Source organism: Zootermopsis nevadensis, unplaced genomic scaffold (genome assembly GCF_977971745.1).
Source record: "Zootermopsis nevadensis isolate Lab colony 2312 unplaced genomic scaffold, Znev_1.0 Znev_ptg000012l, whole genome shotgun sequence".
Classification (NCBI taxonomy): domain Eukaryota; kingdom Metazoa; phylum Arthropoda; class Insecta; order Blattodea; family Termopsidae; genus Zootermopsis; species Zootermopsis nevadensis.
In genome coordinates this window covers 10,851,227-10,872,799 of record NW_028259144.1, presented here as the reverse complement: position 1 = coordinate 10,872,799, position 21,573 = coordinate 10,851,227, and the positions used below count along the sequence as shown (strand labels likewise).

At 37.1% G+C, this 21,573-nt stretch overlaps 1 protein-coding gene and 1 long non-coding RNA gene across 4 annotated transcripts in view; one reads left to right on the top strand and one right to left on the bottom strand.

The window, feature by feature from the left end:
• Positions 1-21,573, top strand: part of LOC110827670 (uncharacterized) — a 101,893-nt gene that overhangs the window by 11,930 nt on the left and 68,390 nt on the right. Inside the window, exon 3 of one of the 3 annotated variants that reach the window (XR_002542450.2) lies at positions 19,350-20,382. The exons of 1 other annotated variant lie outside the window; for it this stretch is intronic. This is a non-coding gene — a long non-coding RNA (uncharacterized LOC110827670). Of the gene's footprint in view, positions 1-13,440; positions 15,124-19,349; positions 20,383-21,573 lie in introns of those variants that run through there. One more of the 3 variants, XR_002542447.2, reaches the window with a different exon arrangement.
• Octalpha2R (alpha2-adrenergic-like octopamine receptor) overlaps positions 1-21,573 on the bottom strand; it is a 492,102-nt gene that overhangs the window by 439,980 nt on the left and 30,549 nt on the right. The gene's annotated exons all lie outside the window — the stretch shown is intronic.

The window sequence follows — 21,573 nt, the reverse complement described above, 5'->3', positions numbered from 1 at the left end:
CATCTCCAAAGAAATACGCAAATGCTGCAGAGGTTATTATGTACAAAGCGAAACAAAAACATTGCTTGTTGGCAAAATCAATAGGTTTAAGTCTGATGCAGGCAACAAAAGAACAAAAGGCACAAGCAGTTTCATTTCGATATATATTTTGGGGAATAATTTTCAAGTTACTAATAAATTTCACTAGAGAAATCTAAATTAATTAAGATCTGTACTACCGGAAATAACGTACCGAGATTAATCACGAAATTGTATATTTACTACTCATAACTTGCAGCTCCTGCCTGCGTCACAATGAGAAATTGAGGAGTCGAAGGAGAATAGGTCTTCTTCCCTGACATTGTTAAGAAGTGTGAAGTGCAGAGGCGCAGTAGTTTGGTTCATCGCAGTGCGCTGCTTTCATTCGCACTGGGGTCAGTGATAAGGGTACAGAAATGTCAGAGTTGGTTACTCAGTCCAGCAGTTGATTCCATTGCTGTTTATAAACCCTGAATTTTATTTCTGTAAAATCACAAGTTGATATTGACGGGATTCCTCTCATTTAGCGCGTTATAACCAACCCGCATAAAAAAACGAACAGTGAATGACAGGAATAATCAGACTAAAAAGAATATACAGATAAAAATAGAAAGTACATGCAAGTTGTCCCAAAAAGATGCATACACACATTAAATAAATGAAATAAATACTTTTAACAAACTGAACCATTACATATGTCAGCATTGGCACTTAGTGAATTACGAATCAATTGTAGGTGTTCATGGAACCTGATAGCTCAGTCAGTAGAGTGACTACGGGCTGATCGATCGGGGTTCTACCCCAGAGAGAGTCAGAGGATTTTCTTCTGGTCTCTGCGTCCAGATCGGCTTTGGGGCCCAGCTAGCCTCCTGCCCAATGTGTACCGTGAGCGCTGACCACTCACACGTATCTAATAACGAGGTTAAGAATGAGTAGGAACTACATCATCTTTCTCCCCAAGCGCCATCATGGCTTTTAACGGGACAAATTTGCTTTTTAGTGCAGGGTGGGTGGGTGGATGGATGATAGGTGGATAGGAAACCAGACAGATAATTACAAAATTTGATCAGAACCACTTATATTGTGATACAACATAAAATTCCTTTGTTACTTTCATCGAGAACTACACGTCTCTGAACAAAGGATTCAGGTCAGAAAATGGCTATCAATTTTTCTCTACAAGTTCTGTGCGATAACGTTTTCGCTCCGATAAATATGTAGCCAGTTGAGCTCTAGATACGGGTTGAAATATTAATACGTTTTCATGTGTGGTGTCGCATACTGTTCTCCGCTCTTAACGGAGATTGTAATGTTTGCCAAATTTCAGTAAGGCTGCCAAATATTAAAAGTTCAAGAAAATCCGTTTAGCGGTTCTAGAGTTAATGTCTCAACTAACTGACGCATTCGTGCAAGTACATTGCTAAATCGCCTTTTAACGAAATACCTGAAGAAAGAAAGGAGCTGTGACATGAAAGAACACAGAAGGAAAGAAACAAGCAACAAGAAAGATAAGAATGTTGCCAAATATTTTTAATAGAAACATACTTGACAGGAATTTTCCTGGAGCAGTAGATGCTTGAGGCTGCTTGGAACCTCGTCAGAACTAATGACGTGGGAACACAACAATAGGAGAGGCTTCTAATGAGAGTTTATTCCAGCTGCACTGCTATACGTCATAAGATATGATGTCATGCTGAAATCGTGGACAGGTGTTTTCATATTGCTAATGAGCACGAACATTCTTCACGGCAATGTCGATAGCAAAATACGGCACTTAATATTATATTTCTTGACGAGCAGTAAAACACAATTTGTAGAAAGTGGAAATGCCAAATATATCTGTCTTCTGGGTTGTTGCGCCGTGTAGTCTGGTAGAAGTTTACCGACGTTTCTGGGTGATGAGTCATCGTCGGCATACGCACGGGCGGACAACGCGAGCTAACTAGGAGCTTCGCAGCGATACGGAAGAAATTGAACGTTGGTTGTGTAAAAGGAAGAATAGTTGGCTTCAGAGGAAAATTATTTTATCACAGCTTAAAAGAAGAAACAGGAACGGGCACTTCAGAACAAAGGGAACCTATGCAGCGTCATGAAAGACTTAAAAATCAGCTTGAAATCGGAACAGGAAAAAGAACATCATCATCAAGGAAAATAATTTCATCGCCAATTGAAATTTCAACTTGTTTATACCATCATCTTCGAGATCGTTTTCTATTTCTGCATAACATCAACTCGTTTAGGTTGGTTGATTCTAATGTTACTTAAGGATTTTCTTTTAACTGCAGTGGTTTATGGTTTCGATTGAGTTGAGAATATAAACACAAATGGTTAGTACATGAGGAAAAAGTCTCTCGCTGTCCACTACAGTGTATTGTCTAAATATTTGCTTTGATACACTGAGGAAAAATGCAGAATAGTCAGTAGTTCAAGCTGTAGAACTGCCGATATTGGACGGAATACTTCAGACAAACGCCAACCCAGAATTTTGCGAAAGTCAGCGAGTGAAGGAAGAATAGACTGTTTACTACAAAATTTTAAAATTACTTCATTATTTTTTTATAAAGTATACCTCTGGAAAAGTTAAATTTTCACAGTTGTACGTTTGTGGTTTGATTTGCCGAGGGATGAAATATCGATTTTGCAATCGCCCAGCTACCGACCGATCACTCGCCCTGCAGGGAGGGGACCTGATTAACATGCGGTTAGGCAGCGGAATTTTGCTCCCAGGTTTCATTATAAATACTTTATACAATTTTAGGTCCATGTTGTCATAGATTATTTTGCCAGAAATGGTGTGTAAATTCGTTTTCTTTGCCATAGAAATATGTGTCTTGTGTTTTCCGAATACTTCTTAAAATGTGTGCTTAGATTACGATCAAGAAGGGTTAGATTTATTGTTTTGTAGTCCATATACTTGCATTAAAAATGCCCATTATTTTTTCCACAATTTCTGCACTTTATGAACTAGTATTGAGATGATTATTTCAAGCAGAATAATATGAACAGGGCGCGCAGAATGCACGGGAGATATGGGATACATGTAAACAATTTACTTGTAAAACCCGAAGGAACGAGACCACTTGGAAAGATATGGGCGTATATAATAACAATCCAACATTAGGAATTCGTGATAAAAGTCGGGTGTGAAATGGATTTATCTGGATCCGGATAGCGGCCAGTGTCGGGCTTTTACGAACACAATAATTAAACTCCATAAGATGAACGGAATTTTTTGACTATGAAGATAATTGAAAGTGTCTGAAGAAATACTCTGCTCCGTAAACTTAACCAATGAGAAAGCTGCTAACTTATCTAGCTAAAGATCAAATTATTTTACACACGATTTTAGCCATTGCAGTGTTTTAATTACATTAATCAATTTGCAACGGCATAAATGATACAGGCACTATTTGATCTGCAAATTTCCGGCAAACTGCACTAAAGACAAGAGTTGTAAAAGTTTTCCGAGCGTAGCTCGGATTGGATTTTTGAGTGAAGTTTATGGAAAGAATAAGTGATGGGAGGTAGAGTCTCTCCGTTAATCACCTGTTACGTTAGATTTACTTTCCTAATCAATGAGGTTTGCAGTTTTATGAGTTAGAGTAGTTTGTATCTTTTCATTCTGACAGCATGTTGATGAACTTCAGTAAATGTCTAAAATAGGCCTACTGTTTGACTTAAATGATACTGCATCACAGATAACCAGGGGTGGAGCGTTAATGCTTACCGTATTAACAGTATTAGCACAGTTAATATTTGGAACTAAAAATGAAAAAATGTATTCTACCTTACTTTTTGGTTTTATGGTATTACGTGCACTTTAACACAGCAGAACTGATCAGATAACACGCACAGTTAGACAGCTCTAGCCAGCCACATGTTGTTAGCTAGGTCTAAGCAGAATACCGTAAAAACAATATTTGAAACTTTGAAAATAACATGAAACATGAATAAAGTACAGTCACAACTCAGATAGTGAGAAATTTTCGGGGTTCAAATTCTGTAATAGGCTTTCGGGTACAGCTCTTTACCACTAAATAAGTGAAACCAAAACAAAATACCATGAAACGTTTACAAGTTTATTTCCCTCAGCGCTGGAGCAGCGGTAGAGACTGAATTTCTTCCATGATGCCATAGTTACGTCTTACACAGCAGTTACCTCTGTCATCCAGTTCCAAATACGGCTTCTTACATTTCCTTTGTAGATGCTACCGGTCACATGGAAGCATGTACAGCAGCTTCTAGTGTAACTTTACTCTGTATGTCAACACTTGGTTTCGCGTCTCACAAACGACGCTCCGAATATCACCCATGTCAACAGCAGTCAACTGCTAAGTTAATGCACCAGTCGACAATGATCAAAGAGACTTTGTTCTTTAGCATAATATCTGAAGTGTTGACAGTAGAACGGTTGTAAACTTATTATGAACTGTTAGCTCAGGACGCATAAAATATATAATGGACACATCAAATCTGTCTATCTTCATGTTTCGCTCCAATATGAGATTGAATCTGTCGGAACGAGTCGGTTGAATTTTTGCCTACTTTGCATGAATGTATAATGTCGCTTCATCAATTTTATAAAAAACTGTTTATAGAAAAAACTGGTACCACATCTGTCTGAAACGTTTATTTATTCTGAATAGATTGCAAACATACAATTTAAACTGGCATAAACCCGTTTACGACACAGGCCTACGCTCACTCCAATCCATCGAAGTGCAGTACGTTCCACTGATTGTTTCATTCTTAATTTATGAGAGATTGTGCACTGATACTACTGTTTTGTCCCGAATAAACATTATGGTCTATTCAATAAATGTTGTTATGTCCTACAGGGATTACGTTTGACAACTGATATCCATATCATTATGATATACAAATTAATATTTAATGTTTATAATGTTATATTATTTTAAGTCACTTTCAGCAGACCGGGTTTTCCTTGTTTTTTTTTAGTTTTTAAGCCATCTTTAGAAATTCGTGTTCTTTATAATCCAGAAATACTAATTTAAAAAGAGATTAAGATGTTTCCCGAGTTATTTTAAGCGGTTAATAAAGATTCCTTCAAGACACAATTTAAGAACTTGACATATATTTTAACCCCAGAGGACGCAAGAAATATTTAAAGATGAACGTAATTGCAGTAGGAGTCAGAACATAAAAAGTTAAATTGCATTTGAAAATAAATATGGATGTCAATTGTATATAATACTTTACACTGCAGTAACTGAAATGCAAACAGAGATCTTGTATGTACGTAGGCTACAAGAGTTGTAATTTAATCTAATAGTAAGTTATAAGTTTCCTAGGTCTATTATAAATTACATGTTCGTGAATCTAGAACATTGTATGCATGGTGCTGTATTCAATCCAAATCTTATCAAACGAGACGGAACTAAATATTTCGAGAAAATTGAAACCCGAGTTTACCTTAAAGGAAGGAAATTACACATTACAAGAGTGATGCAAATGACTTCTCTTTGTGCGCAATGAATGCACTCCATTGGAAGGAACATTCATAAGAAAATATAAGATATTAATTACCTGTTGCAGTTTACCAAGTAACAGTTATGTGTGCGTGTGTGTGTGTGTGTGTGTGATAACGATAAAATATTTTATATAATTTTATCGCTTCACTGAACTTTATCATGTAAATTTCTGGAAAATCTATCAATGATTATCTTCAAATTTGAACTAATTACCATACATCATTAAATTAATATCAATAAATCTAAGATGGGCGGAACATCGAGCACGCATGGGGAAGACGCATATATAGTCTACATTTTACATTGAAAACCTGAAGGAAAATGAGACCACTTGGGAGACCGATCATAAATAGGAGGATAGTAAAATCAATCTAATGCGCAGGATGTGATCCGTGTTTCCCTCACAATGGATAAGGTACAGTGGTCCAATTTCCTAAGCGTCGTTGAAACTTCTTTCGGCTACCACGGCGTTAGATCTAAGATAATAGGATTTGTGGTATTGAACCTTTGGTTTCTACTAACACAAACTTAGTTACTTTATTTTCTCCATAAGTAAACGCACATAAGCTCCATGAGTATGTATCTACCACAAGCTTTGTCAGCCGGTGTATTGAACATCATTACAGTGATCAAGAGACTGAACCAGACAGACAAGAGTAATTACAGAACCGTTTCAAATGTGTGTAAACATAAGTTTAATATACTTTCCTTTTTCCATGCTTCACATCTGAGACCGTACCTCAGTCATAATCGATGTTAAATCTTACGGTTCTAGACCTCCGAACTGCCGAATTAATTTACAAATTACAGCGGATACTACGAGGTTAGATTCGAGTGTAATCAGATTCTGAACTATTAGCTCTTATGCATAGAAGTATGTTGTCTTTTTAAAATAACACTACGAAATAAAGCAGCCATCTGAACTTCAAACAGTATAGAAACTGTAATTGATGAATTATAGAAAGTGTTGTGCCATCTAAACATTTTCCTGAAAATAAATATGTAAACCACGTAAAATCTGCTTGAAGATGGCCGGTTTCAGACCTAACATTTGTACCGAGGCATCTCGAATACCGAGCTTACGATTTACACAAATATTGTATTAACAGGTGGCATTAACAGAACATATACCACGCACAAAATAAATAAGAAAGGAGCATAACGTTCCAGTCCGAAAATCTGAAAGGAAAGGCCACTCTGCTGAAGACCTGAGTCTATAAAGAAATATATTATTAAAGTGGACCTTAAAAAATTAATAGGGGATGAGGGATGGATCAAAGTGTTTCAGTACAGCAGCCTGAATTAGGATCCTGAGACCACGGTAAACAACTTTTGGCTCTACGTATGGAGAGAAATTTCTTGGCCAGCTGGGTGCTGATAGCTTCTGAGAACGAATTGTTCCTGTGTGGTTGACCGGTCAATTTGTAAGTTACTCAGTCAGTGGTGTTCTCCCAAGTGAGGTAGCAAAAATATGGTTTCCTTTCAACTGTCCGCTGCCCCACTCCAGCACGTGCACCACTCTTGCAAAAGAGGAATGTGTTACTAGCCTTCCTAACATTGAAGTTAGCATTGAACTTTCGTGGACTACTGAATACCTAATAGGTTACTGATTTGAGTCTGGGAGAACCTTGTTTCCATTTGCGTGGTTTATCAAGTGAGTATTGTCAATACGTAATAATGGGATGACGCTGTCGGTAATAATATGTTGTTTCACTCTGCGGTTGATGATTGATATGTGACATACAAGAAATTGCGTCATAAAGTGAGCAGGTAAATATAGCAATTCTATATAAATGCCTGAAGTATTAACAACTTTCTGTTTACAGCAGCATAAGAGTGAATTATATTTTTAGTGTATGTATATGTATGTGTGTGTACGTGTGTACGTATGTATAGGTAATCTCGACTTAGCTATGTTACTACTCAGGCCAGGTTATTTGTAACAGATTATTTTAAAGCCAATTAACCTACGTTTGCCCGTCTCACCGTCTCCTTTTTAAAATTCAGTCACTAATTTCGAGATTTTACTGAAGCTCGGTATGAATTCCATGCCACTAGAGGATAACCCATCATTTACGTCATAACTGGCTGACATCAGCAACATCAACATGTTTCTTGCTAACTTGTGAGAATACAACAATACCGGCGCCATTAAGCGTGGCTTTGGAAACGCCAGAGAGCGCTCGGATTCTAGCAACCTAACCTAATTGCTGCGATGCGGAAACAGACGATAAATGTTACCAAGGATATTAATCGTTTAACACTCACCTACAAACAAAAATATTTTTAATATTATAAAGGCTGACTTCATATATCAAATTATAAAGCCTATTATAAAACTTTATATCAAAATGAAAACGGGAGTACGCAACCAACGCTACGAGCTACCCACTGCAAAACAAACTAGAACGTTCGTCGATCTCAAGCGACACGAAAAAGTCATCATTACTACAACAACCACCAAACAACAGACGGAACATCTATAATTTAAAAACCACTGTAAGATACGGCAAAAACACGAACTTCAACTCAGTTACAAGTGAAATAATATTAACACACATAATCAGTGGAAATAAATTATAGCAATATTATAAAAACAGGACAGCACAATGCTTGGCTTATGTGTACCCTAAATCACGCATATTTTTAGCTTATATTTACCAAATATTTAACTATGATTTTAATGTGTAACAGGACTTCGTTGTAACATTTTAAAGTTATTTAGATTATGTGTTTTAACGTGTAACGCTGAACCGTACATAAAGCCACTGAGTTTGGAGCTGAAACGCTTCTGGTATAATGAACTGTAAATAAATGCTAGTTAGTGATAAAAGTGATTGAACAGTTTTTTTATGGTTACATGCTACTGCATGGTATGAAGAGCATAAAGATTAATAACAAATATTTGCACAACAAACGTCCGCTACTTGGACAATGCAGCAAAAAGTGGCTGAGGTCACCAGATGTGAGATGAAGCAGCTTTGATATTTTTCTATACAGTGCCCACTGTATTTGCAACTTCTCCCCTACAACTTAAATTACTAACGCTATTGGCCCACCATCGGGTTGTCACCTTGATGGACAGATGGGATTAGCAACTTTAATGACCCAGACAGAGAAGGCTGAAGGAAAGAAGAGTTAACCCAGAGAAAGGTTAGGCTCGTTAACCATGATTTAGGTGGCTTCTCTAGTGTAAGTACACCCCGAATTCAAGGCTCCCTGGTACGCGAAGTTGGAAGTTGATGCAGTAAGCTAACTCCTCGCAACCCGGAAAGAAGAGAAGTAGAAAAATTAAAATTGTGTCGATATATTATTTGCAAGAAGACTTTAACTAAAGAGGAGGGCTAAGCAAACATCGTACATATGCAGTTCCAAGTTATTCGAGGCTAACTGGCGGCAATTCCAGGAGAGTTGGAGAGAATCAATTAATTATTCTTGAGAATTTAAGCCTTTTTCGTTCTTATGACAAATTTCAAAACAGAATTTCTCTATAAATTATTCCTCCAACCGTTGACGCTAATATATGTACACATTTATTAGACCTTTATTCGAGCAGAGAAACAAATGTGAATATCATGTCCTCTTAAATCAATACCAACTTTTTAAAGCCTGAATTTGAGGTTTATTATCAAAGAGAAGCTTAGTATAATAGGAAACTTGAAACTTTCAAATTCAAAAAGATATTCACACAGTATAATATTAGTAATATTTTGTTAATAAATATGGTTTCTATAATCTCACCTGTCAAGAATGTGGCTTCCGATATATTTTTCCATAAATATTTAAACAGGTCTTTTCCATAATTTTTATTATAAATTCCCCTCCGGAAATCATGGTTTTATAACTGTTGTTTTACCATCAGTAGATCATTTGTCTTCAAAAATCATCAACACAATTAGTTATTAATAAACATAAAAATATCATTACCAGACCTGGAAACCAGGATATCCTTATAGTGGTTGTGGCGCTATTTCCTATAATCTACTTGCCGAAAAAAAATTGGTCCGTTTTCTTTTCTATGATAATTTGATATTCAAAGTATAATCGCTAAGACTTAAATCCAGTACAATTTTTGTTTTAAATTCAGTAGTTATTATTCTGCAAACATTTCGCAGAAACAAACAATTTTGGTTATATGTGTTCTACCGTAATTTCTTTTCAAGATATAGAAATCATCTTCATTGTAATCTCCTCACCTCACTAAATAATGTTTGCTTTAGAGCCGGTATTTATCTAGCCTAGTTTACAAGCAACAAAAACATATTTTCCGGGAGACGAACCTGAAACAATTCCTCGGTGTCGTGGCCTGTGTAATCTCTTCTCTTCTCCAATATAAAAACTTTCCTCCTGGCGTCGTTCTTCTATCATGCTTCGTTCCAGACTTACAGTAAACATTCTCGGGGTTGTAACGTTCATCTTTATAGTCTTCTTCTCGTCTTAGTTTCTGTGCTTCAGAAATGAACTTCACCGGAATTCAAACCCAGAATATTTATTTGGTATTTTGGCTGTTCCAAAAGATCTTCCTTGCTTCAGGGCATAAGCATCAAAACCTTGGTGCAAATTTGTGCATTCGTCTTCCAGCAATAAGCGAACATACATGAATGCAAACAACTTCATCAGCATTGGCCAGAAGCGATTGTCACATTCAATTTCAGACTCTCTTGGTTTACTAGGGCTTTGTTGATGGAGTATTCTGAACAGAAGATGAAAAAAATGATGACTAAGCACCCTCTTCTTCCACGCTGTTCTAAACACTAAATTCATCTACAAATGTTTACCTATATGGATTTTATAACACAGTACATGAAACAAAATATTATTTTGCCAAAATGGTTTTACTGGTATGCCGCCATTAATGATGATGCATTATACTTACCTCCTAACTAAAAAATATTTTTCCTTGAAGTGTAGAAAATTCTCACGAGCTATTTCACTATACTGCCGGTTTAAATGTTCAGTATTGAGAAATGCAGAAAATCTATTCAGTAGTCGATTGATTACTTCGAAATTCACACTGATAATTTCCTGTAATTTATTACGTATGGTGGTAAGCGTGAAATTCGAAAATCTGGTAAAATTTTGTGTGCAGTTTGATAACACTCATATTCCATTACAATTACTACAGTCAGGTTTGTCACACACTTATGAATTTGTACAACTATTGATTCCTCCTACTGCCCTAGAAATTCTTCGTTATCTAGCGTTCTTTGCAGCGACAATACGTTATGGGCCAGTCGTGTCTGTCCGTGGAGGTTGTGCCATTCTGCACGACTTAAAAATCGTACTTTTAAATAACCTACGAGCGGTGATAACAGAAAGTCACGTGAGGAAAGTCGTGAGCTAGACGCAGGTGGCAAAAGTGGAAACTATCGAACAAAATGAACTTAATACCTCTAAACGAACGTTGCAATGAACATATGAGGATATAATGTTTATTACGGTACATAACAAATTTTTCGAGCTTGTTCTAAATAGATTCAATAATTTCGTATATCTCATAATGTAATGTGTTACCTCCTTTATACAATTTCTGTCGAAATTTTATTAATAGCTGGAAATTCATATCTATCAACATTTTAATTTCAACCTCAAAAGAACAGGATTCAGATACTGTACTCCATGTTTGAATTTCAGTCTGCCACACATCGTTAACAACAGGTACATCCAATAGCTGACAAAAGGAGATCTTTCAAATATCCAAAATACTGAGAGAATCTGTGAGCACCATTTACATTTTTACAAAGTTCGTGCTGTTTTAAAATTCTACATGTATGTCTCTATGCAGTTCTCTAATATTTGTGTACTTACCAAGAGTTTCAATCACATTTAACTTGTCTTTCAAACATAGTGTCTTTTTTAGCTTACGTCTTACATTGCCCATGTTATCTGCAGTCATCTGACTCGGGTTCAACAGCTACTGCAATTTACTCTGCTTCCGTATGCCCAATAATTTTTAACATTCTTCGTCGTGACCATTATTTATGCTGTTTTAACTCGCAATGACAAAGACTTTCTTTGCAAGAAATTTTTATCCCCTTTAAACAAATTTCCCAATAACCTGTGATGTCCACATTATCTAAATTTTAGAAAATCTCAAAAACGCCGGTCAAGTTTTTGGCGTTATACTGTTCCATAACATCTCCTTCGCTCAGTTTCTTGAGATCATATATCTTATCTAACTTATACAGGTCGTTTGCTTTTCGGCAGCCCTTACCTAAGTTTTGTAACTACAAAATTGTTGTTGGTATCATATTCAGCCCCTCGGAATCATCGAATATCAGGAGTAATTCTATCTGTCATATGGTGCATGATTTTCTGACAGAAGAAACCCTAGTGTATTTTTAAATTTTGTGACGTTGTGACCACTTTACTCTTCATGAATATATCCTGTGCTGTATTTAACCACAATTGTTTCGTGTAAATTCTCGTCAGCTATTGGTTTCGAAATGCCTTCCTTCCCCTTATTCGCATTGGAATCTCCCAACAAAACGATTATATGGCACTTCAAGAATTGATCCAATACACTCTAATTGCTCATAAAAGCTGTTCCTTGCAGCATCATCATCATATCTGTCATCGGTTGGCGTTTGCACATTCAGAACAAAAATATTACACCTATTAAGCAATACATTTTATCCTATCACCAGCAAACTTTATCCTCCCAACTGCTGACATGATTCCGTTTTAAGACACGGCCTATCCCTAAGTGTTAATCAACGGTCCTGTTCCCATAGAAGAATGCACGTCGATTCCGTGTCACCTACGTCCCATCTGAAATGCACTCCCGCTAAATTAAACTAATTCCCTAGATGTGTTGTCAAAGAGTCTTACGTACAAACAGAATCCTGACATTTCACGTTCCATATCTCATGCAAATTTTCAAATGCTTATGCCATACCTTAAAATCTAGGGGATCGCTCTTTGTCGGTTGTCTGCGATTGATTCTTTAATAAATTCACAGCTGTTTTCCACATCTCTCAGAACAATACAATAATAACGTACAAAGTACATGAGAAACAGCAAAACAAGCTCTAGGGGAGACACAAGAGTGCAGCGTAAAAATCGCAATACCTTGCCGAGTAAGGAACTGATGATAACGGACTTACGTTTTTAAGATCGTTCATCATAAATCAGATACAGTACAAAATTAAGTAAGAGCAGGGACAAGTTTAATTTAGGGCAAATTTTACTGAAGAGAAATCAAAGCTTGGGAAGAAATCTTGCTCTGAATGAGAGTGTAAAAGAATTAAAGAAAGTCGATAAACAAGGCAGAAGTAGTCGATTCCTCAGAAGTGTTGGTGACTACCAACAATACTACAGACAGTCATAATTCATAAGATCATATTTCAGAATTGTAAATTCTTTGATCTTACAACTGACATGGTTGCAAAACTAAACCAAAGCCCGCAATCGCACACTATCCAGGCCTCTTCCGTTATTTTCCTATCCTCAGAACCTACAGATCTAAGATCCATCTTAATCTTCTTCTCAGGTCTCCGTTTCGGACTTCCGAGTGAAAATTTCCCAAGAGGTTTTATCGTCAAAACTCGTATATGCATTTGTCCCCCATCAAATTCATATCGCGTGTTCTTAGATTTCACTATGCAAACAAGACTATCTGAAGATGGCTGCCGTGTGGGTCGGTGGACTGTGTATTCTGATATTAACCGACGTTTCGGAGTAAATTACTGCTTCCGTCATCAGGGATCAGAACTATCTCACGCATAGCATTGATGATGGATGCAGCAAGCGCCTCTGAAACGTCAGTCAACATCTATCAGAATACACAAATATTTTCGTTATGTAAAGTCATAAATTGCTTTCTCAATGACTTTATTATTCTTTTATGTCTGTGCATTTTCCAGGGCACTTTTATTTCATACATCCTGTTATTTACATGTAGATACACATACGCATTTCTTCTTTCTAGAAGACGTACGGCGGATTTTTTAATTACCAGTTTTTGCGGCTATTCATGGTGATACATGGTGAAGGAAAGTTAAGTTATTACCGAGCTGAATACGCACACGTCATGATGACAGTTTGGAGGACTAAAGGTATAGCTCCACGGATTCTTAGCCTATGCACTAGATTCAGTTTCACGCTCCAACCACTTAAGTCCCTTACAAAAATTTACCGTTACCCATTGCATGTGAGGTCAGATTGTCCCGAAAGTCGGTCTGGATGCAAAAGCAAAAGGTAACCCCATGGCCCTGCCGGGAATCCAAACCTGGTCGTCCAGCTCTTAGCCTAGTTAACTGTACTGACGGATTTGCCTCGGCGCTGATATCCTATTTTATCATTAATGTTTATCGCCTTCCTTTTGACTTGCGGGTTTGTTTCTGTTTGTTGACTGCTACATGGTTGTTTATCTCCTGTCTAATCCTTGGAAACTCTAACAGCGAGTTTTCAATTAATTGTCCGCCTTAGTTTAAGACAATCCTAACTGAAACACATGTAACGCCGCAAGCGGACGAGAGCCTTCACTGCCATTAATGAAACTTCTTGACATGCATCGTTTACCGGAAACCAAGAGGCACAGAACGCCTTTGTTGGGGAAACCAAACTCCGATGTCTTATCGCGTTAAAGTTCAACAAGTTTGTCTTGCAGATGTGTCGAAAGCGCAGTGCTAACAATAGGATCTTGCGAAAACGGGTCGACGCAGCTGTAAATATTTGTAATGGACAAGAATAACATGCGTGCATCAAGAAAATATTTACATTCTCTTAAAACAGAAGATAAGAATTAATATGTCTTATAGATTACGTGATATTATAATAGATTTAAATTAATATTATTATTTTACTATTCACAAAGCGATTCTGTGCGCTCGAGATCCGAGGGATGGGAGGAAGGCGGCATACATTTGATATATTAACGACTCTTTTAATTAATTTTGGTTAGTAATAACCTGATATGTGTTTGCAGGGCCTGGGGCGACGAAAGTTGTAATTTTAAAAAATAGATATTGAATAAATACAACCACTTACACAATGCTCTAAAATAATTTTATATTTTTTTCTGAATATGGTCTTCGAAACGCTTATAAACGGGTTCTTGTTTTATTTTAAAATAATGCATAGAAAAAAATTGACTAAAGCGATATTAGAATAGGAAACATGGAAAGTCTTTGCCACATTTGGAGAAAGTAACTGCCATTTTTATCCAAAGAAACTAGCTCATAAACCAATATCGAAAATCAGCTCCATCTGAATTTAGGTTTACCAATCTTTTCTCCTTATCTACTTTTATAGGATGTATTGCAACATCATATGATAATCTTACCAATCCAGACTGTGACATTCTGAGATGTGACACCGTTTAGCCTTATAAGTGGTCACCAGCGTTTTCGAAAGAACATACTGCCTCCATCTTCCTTACTCCGAAGATGGAGGCAGCGCGTAGAAACCTTTAATTTCTAAACATTACACATTTTGTTACGACGTGTAGGCTGTTGTTTTAACCAAAATCAATGCTGTGATTTGCGTACTCATTGGCCACATAACAGGAGACATGATGAGGTGTAATGAATTCGCTGTAAAGGTGAGAAAATGTGGTATAATGAATCATAAACTTCTGTTGAAAATTTATGTCATATTAAATGCATTATCTTGTTCACATGGTTTATCATTGTTTTCATGTCACCGAAATATCAAATACCTAAGTAAACTTCCACTACAATAAATCCCTTTGAAATAGCTTACCAATGCAAACACTGAGTCGGATGCCCCAGCTCTGTCAAATATGATTTCCAGTGACTATGAACGTAAAAAAATTATCACTTGCTACGTATGACAGTTTATTTGCATCAAATAAAACGAGGATAATAGTGACCAGGTGGTACTTCCCAACTGTACGTGCTTATTAGTTAAATATTGGTCAAGCGGATTGCAACGCAGGTCTGTACAGCCATACGACTGTCGTTTTGTTCGGAAGTTAAGGTTTCAAATCTCGTCAACGGCCACCGGTAATCCTAAGTGATATTTTCTTCTACCCAGGCTAATGGCGGTACATTTTCTGAAATGCGCTAAGCGACCACATTACATATCCATACTTAGACACTATCCACGACCTTCTTCCAAGACAGTCCGACATTATACTGCCTCTTTAGTCAGAAAAATCTTTTGATTCTTGGCAGATTAGACAAGCTTTTACATATTGTACGAAGTCATCTAGGGTCAAATGATAGGTTCAGTAAAATAGATGAATTGCGAAGACGTAACGAATAAAATAAAGCATAAAGAAATATGTTAATGTATAATTTGTGCGTAGGACAAGGAAAACCACAGAAAGTATTTTCCGTGACGACAGGCTGCCTTCGGCCCGAGTTTCCAACAAGGGATATCAGAAAAATTAATAAATTAGCTTGACCTTAAAGTGGAGTCTCAGTTAAAGTTTTCAATACTACGAAAGCTGACGTTTCCCTTCCTAATATCCGTTGGAAATTATTATGCAAATGGAAGCATGGCTTCGTGCCTGATAAACGCAATTTAAAATTTATGAACGGACTCTGCATAATATAATCTCTCTTTACTTAAAATAAATTATTTCGGTTTATATTTTTCTTTTTATCTGCATATATCTTATCCAATGAAGAGGCGCTCATTTAAAAGTATTTATTCTGCACAGTGCCGACTACACGAACCAAAATATTACAAAGCGAATACTGCGTGCAAACGGAAGATGGCAGAGCTGACGCTGATAATTTGCTTCAAAGACGTCATTAATGCCGAAGCTTCATTCATACAAACGTCAAACAATTGAAAAGCAATCGGATACCACCACATTCACTCCCCTCAATTTAACATATGACTGTATGTTTCAACAAAATTCTGTCCTCTTCGGAGTGACCAATAATGTTTTACATATACAAAACAATATTTTATTACAATAATTTTTCCGTATTCGTGGTTTGTTCCTGGAGATAAGAGTATAAGAAATTAAAAGCTTTTAATTGCTTTTACATAATTAGACACAACTAAAGATTCTGCTAGAACATGCATGGTTATATAATTATTGTAACTAAATGAATACAAATGTACTAGACAGTTTTAATAACTTTTTACTTATATCTAACTGTTATTTAGCAGTTATATATACCACAGCAAATATCTTATAGTTATCAGTTCAAATGACGGCTAACTTCGGAGTTATAGGTGGGATGTATTAAACTGTAGCCAGATATGGATGGCGTATGTGAGTATAAGCATGATTAGTAACCGACAGCTGACAAAGGGCGGGCCTTAAAGGTAAGTATGTGGCGGGTTCTACAATATTCATATTATAATTCCCTTAAAATTTTCCAGAATAAAAGAGCACACGATTACCATTTTTGTTAGTTAACAGTTCTTCATTTTCAGTATATGCCATTTCTTCTTACAAGGTTCGTGGATGTGTTTGAGAAAGTACGTGTGTGTGTATCTATGTATGTGTTGGAGAAGAAACAATTTGAGTCTTCCTTCCAAATCCATGCACTATTATGTGGTCACTGTGATACGGAGCAAGGTAAAAAAAATTACGTATTTGTCCCCCCCCCCCCTCGATACCCATTAGACAATTTTCAGAAAACGCCGTGTACTAGGCCTACAGTAAAAGATTTATAAACACGAGACATAAGAATATCAGAATTGTTTACTGGCTAAAGCAGACGCTTCATCGTAACAGAGCAAGGCTTGCGACTTATTAGGACCCTCTCATGACGCTCTCGTCATACCGTTCAACTTCCAAGTATTGATTTCGAAGACCATATGTCCCCACCTCCTTCCGCAAATTCCGTATGTACCTCTTAGTTCCTCATTCGAGTTACACGATTATCAAATAATAAGTAAAAATTATTGAACGTCATAAACATCACAAACCACTAAACAGGAAATTAATAGTTTAAACGAAGATAATATTCAGATTAATGTAACGATAATTGTTTCGTGTCAATAGACGAATAATAGATATTCGGAATGAAACATGATCATTGCTTTATTATATTCATTGGCGTTGGATATTGTAAGGCACAGAATCAAATAGTGTTCACTCTAGACGAATAAATCTTTTATTCTTTCATTCTATGCTTCTTTGCGATTATGAGGCGATAGTGTATGTCTGTCTGTCTAATTCACGCTCTGCTTCCAAAGCTTCCGCGCGAATTTAGAGAAAATGTTATATGTGGTGGGAACTCCACAATAAAGGTGACGAGACCAGTACATTTTCCATCCGTATCAACCCAGTGTAACTTCTGCATTAATCGTGAAACCCTGTAGTAATAATATACAAAAGTTTTTCAGTGAAATTCTTTACCACCACGTGTTTACTTTGCATTGCCGAAAACGTTTCGGTTACATAGAGTGACTCGGTATTTACAGATCCAGTTCAAACACACGCATGTGTTAAAACGGTGCATTATAATCATTAAGTAGTAAAACCTTACACTATCATGCCACTAAATCACGTTAAAATTTATATTAAATATTAAAATATAAAGTAAAGCTAAGTAAAGCCGTACCGCAACACGCCATGTAGGTCGTTTGGGGGGAGTGGAGGTATAGCTCCCACTCATTCTTGACCTGGGCACTAGATAGGAGTGACTGGTCAGCTTCACGCCCCGGCCGTGATTTACCCTGGGAAATAACTCCGGTACCCATTGGATAGGAGTTTGGGTGGGACCCGGAGCCGGTCAAGTCGCAGAGGCTAGAGGAAAAATCCTCTACCCTCGTGGGGGATCGAACCCCAGTCGTCCAGCCCGTAGCTAGTCACTATAATGACTGAGCTTCATTATCCACTATTATCTGTCATTCGACGCTATATAGCCTGAGCTACTGAGGTAAATAAACTATAAATAAATAAACCTGATCTTAAGACAGACATAGAAGAAATCTAGGGACTTACGGAAACTAGGGTACGAAGCACTACCAAAGTCCAGGGATACCCTATAAGGCCCTTATTAAAGTGGACAATTATCTCTAAGGATGGGGACTCTTTGACACTAGGGACTATGGAAGCCTTGATTATGGTCATAATGAAAGAGCTCTTTTACATACAGATTTTCAGGATTTCCATTTGGGCAGACATTTCCTGAAACCAGGTGATTATCATGAGATATGAGTTAGATAATGTGCTTTGCTGTATAAACGGAGCTGCTGGGGGATTATGACTGAGAAGTACTAAAGATCAGCTAATGGTCGCAGTGCAAGGGCTGCTTGGACGCCCACCCATTTATTTACATTACATTATGCTATGTTACGAATAACGAATTATTACCATGTGGTGTTGCTGTTGTAAAGTCACGTTTCCCTCATATGCTTGGAGATATTTTGATATTCCCATCTGTACACTATAGGTTGAGGGTGGAATTATGTCTATCTTTTTTCCGTTGTGGTGTGCTGTCTCGTATTCACTACATTAGTTGACCGTCCTGCTTCCTTTGTGCAAAATTCTTGTTCTTTTTAGAAAATCCTCAAGTATAAAACTTTTATAAATTTATAATGCGTAGATTCCTTTAATATCTACAGCTTTCACTTAAGCATGATTCAATACGATGTATATTCAATAAAATACAAAGAAAATGTTTCTTGTATATGCAGTGTTATTAGCTGTGAAATAATGAGGTTATACAGCAAATGAACAACATGCCAATTAGGAGAAAATTATACACTGCATTTACAAATATGTGTACCCCACCTACAACTAATAATTACAGCTAGCAGTAAAACAGCAGATATAGAAGAGACAATGAAGCATGTCTGACATACCGGTACTCTAGCAGAAATTTTATTACACAGATAAAAATACTGGGCCACTGGATACCAGATGTTTGTGTTATGTGTGCAATTTCTATTACTGTGCAGGTAAGTGTGCGTTACAGTCTAAAACGTACTTCCTTAATTGGACGTGTCTCTGAGGGGAGCGAATGTACGCATGATTCTGATGTTGCAAACTAACTGATATCAGTTCATTAACAAATGGTGAGAACAGCATGAGAGTCGACCTCCAACACACGCCACCTGCCGACACACAAATGTAATCAAACGAGAAGCAAAATGCATCGCAATATTCAGCAGCATGAAAGCCTAATGCACAATGACAAATTCAAGAATATCAAAATCTAACTCAGACAGAAAGTCGAAACAAAAAGCGTGTCATTTATTCATGCAGTGTTCATATAAACCACATGAAAATAGACCGCCAAGATTGACGCGGAAATCTGAAACAGTAATTAAAACACTTTTTATCGAAAAGTTTAACAAATCACCGTATAAAAATTAAAATAATTACTTATCTTTTCTTAATTTCGAAAGCTGCAAAGCGTTAATACGTAACAATACCTTTTGTTGCGTTGTATAGAACTACAAGTGCACATCAGGCGATGAATTAGTGAACAGCTTTTGTGTCAGAGCACTGCTTCCTCAAAGAAGTATATACAACTTCATTTGAAATAATGTTTGATATAAATATATTATTATCAGTACTTATGTCTGATTAATTAGATAACATAATACGATTTAATGTACCGCAATTCAAACACGATCATTTATTGCCGAAGTTATAATTAATGTGCGGCATTGTAGCATATGTTCGCGGTAGGCTTCCCGAAACAGCTTTACCATGGCAACGGTTATATTATCCCATAAATACTAAATTCCCCTAACAGAAAAAATCACCATACCATGGCCACGGTTAATTACAACATACCTATTTATAAATGTAAAACAAAAGATTCAAAATCCCGTAAAAAAGAGCAAATGTTCAACATGAAACAGCATTGTTTTGTAATGCGTTATTTTCACGAATTGCAAGAAATGAACGCATATAAAGCTTATCACGTCTGTCTGCTGTCCGCATGATTTATCCCGATCGCAACACATTTCAATTAAATTTGGTATGGACATTATGCCACTGGGGCATATTCAAAAATCATATTTTTCAATCTTCTATAATCGGTAGAATCATTATGGCAGGCGAGATCGACACTAGCGCCACTTGCAATTGAGCCATGCAATGATGTATGTTTATATTAGTAATCCTTTGTACGAGGCGCGTCCACAAAGTAAGTTTCCCACTCGTCCCACAGCTAGCAAACCTTATATTGCGCGAAGGGACTGTGCGTACGTGATAGAGCAATGACGTAGCATGGCGCATGCACTAACGGTACTTCCCGCGTTCTCACAGTAGCATCGTTGCAGCTGATGAAGATGGAGGTTCTTATTCCAGCTCCCGCCGACTGTGAAGTGCGGTCAGTGATAACGCTAGGCCGCACACGGCTCGACGGACAGCAAGTCTCCTGCAGGAGTTCAGCTGGGAGGTGTTTAATCATTCACTCTACAGCCCGGACCTCGCTCCCAGTGATTTCCATCTTTTCCTACACCTCAAGAAATTCCTGTCCGGTCAGCGTCAGCGTTTTGAGAATGACAGAGAGGCGGAGATGGTTGTCACACAGTGGTTCCAATCCCAGGCGGCAGACTTCTACGACACAGGTATTCAAAAGTTGGTCCCACGGTATGACAAATGTCTCAATTCCGGTGGCGAATATGTTGAAAAATAGCTGGACACTTGCTGTATCTGTTGCAATAAATATTTCCATGAAATTGTGTTTTGTTTCTGTAAACGGCCCCAGGGAAACTTACTTTGTGGACGAGCCTCGTATATGGTAAATAACAACGTGTATGATACATGAACAAATTTACCTTGACTGTTATTGGATTATGTGACCACATGCGAACTAGTTCAATATATCATACAGTTAATGTATCTTGTTACGCAATAGTATCGAATACACGACTTAAATAAGACATTAAGATCACATGATTTTATATACTTGGGGACTATAATTGTCTAAGACAACTGACGTAACATTTAGTAATACGTGATTCAGAATCTGCAAAGAATAGTAATGCTCCGTGTAATGTAAAGTAACAACATACTGGCTGCATTAAACAAAAAAAAATTAAACAAGAATGAGATTTGATGCCCGGAATCCCTGGTTAAGTGTCCTCTGAGCTAACGCTCACTATGACGTATCAGTCTTGATTTACATTACTTGAAGGAAACATTAAGACCACGTGGTGTGTTTAG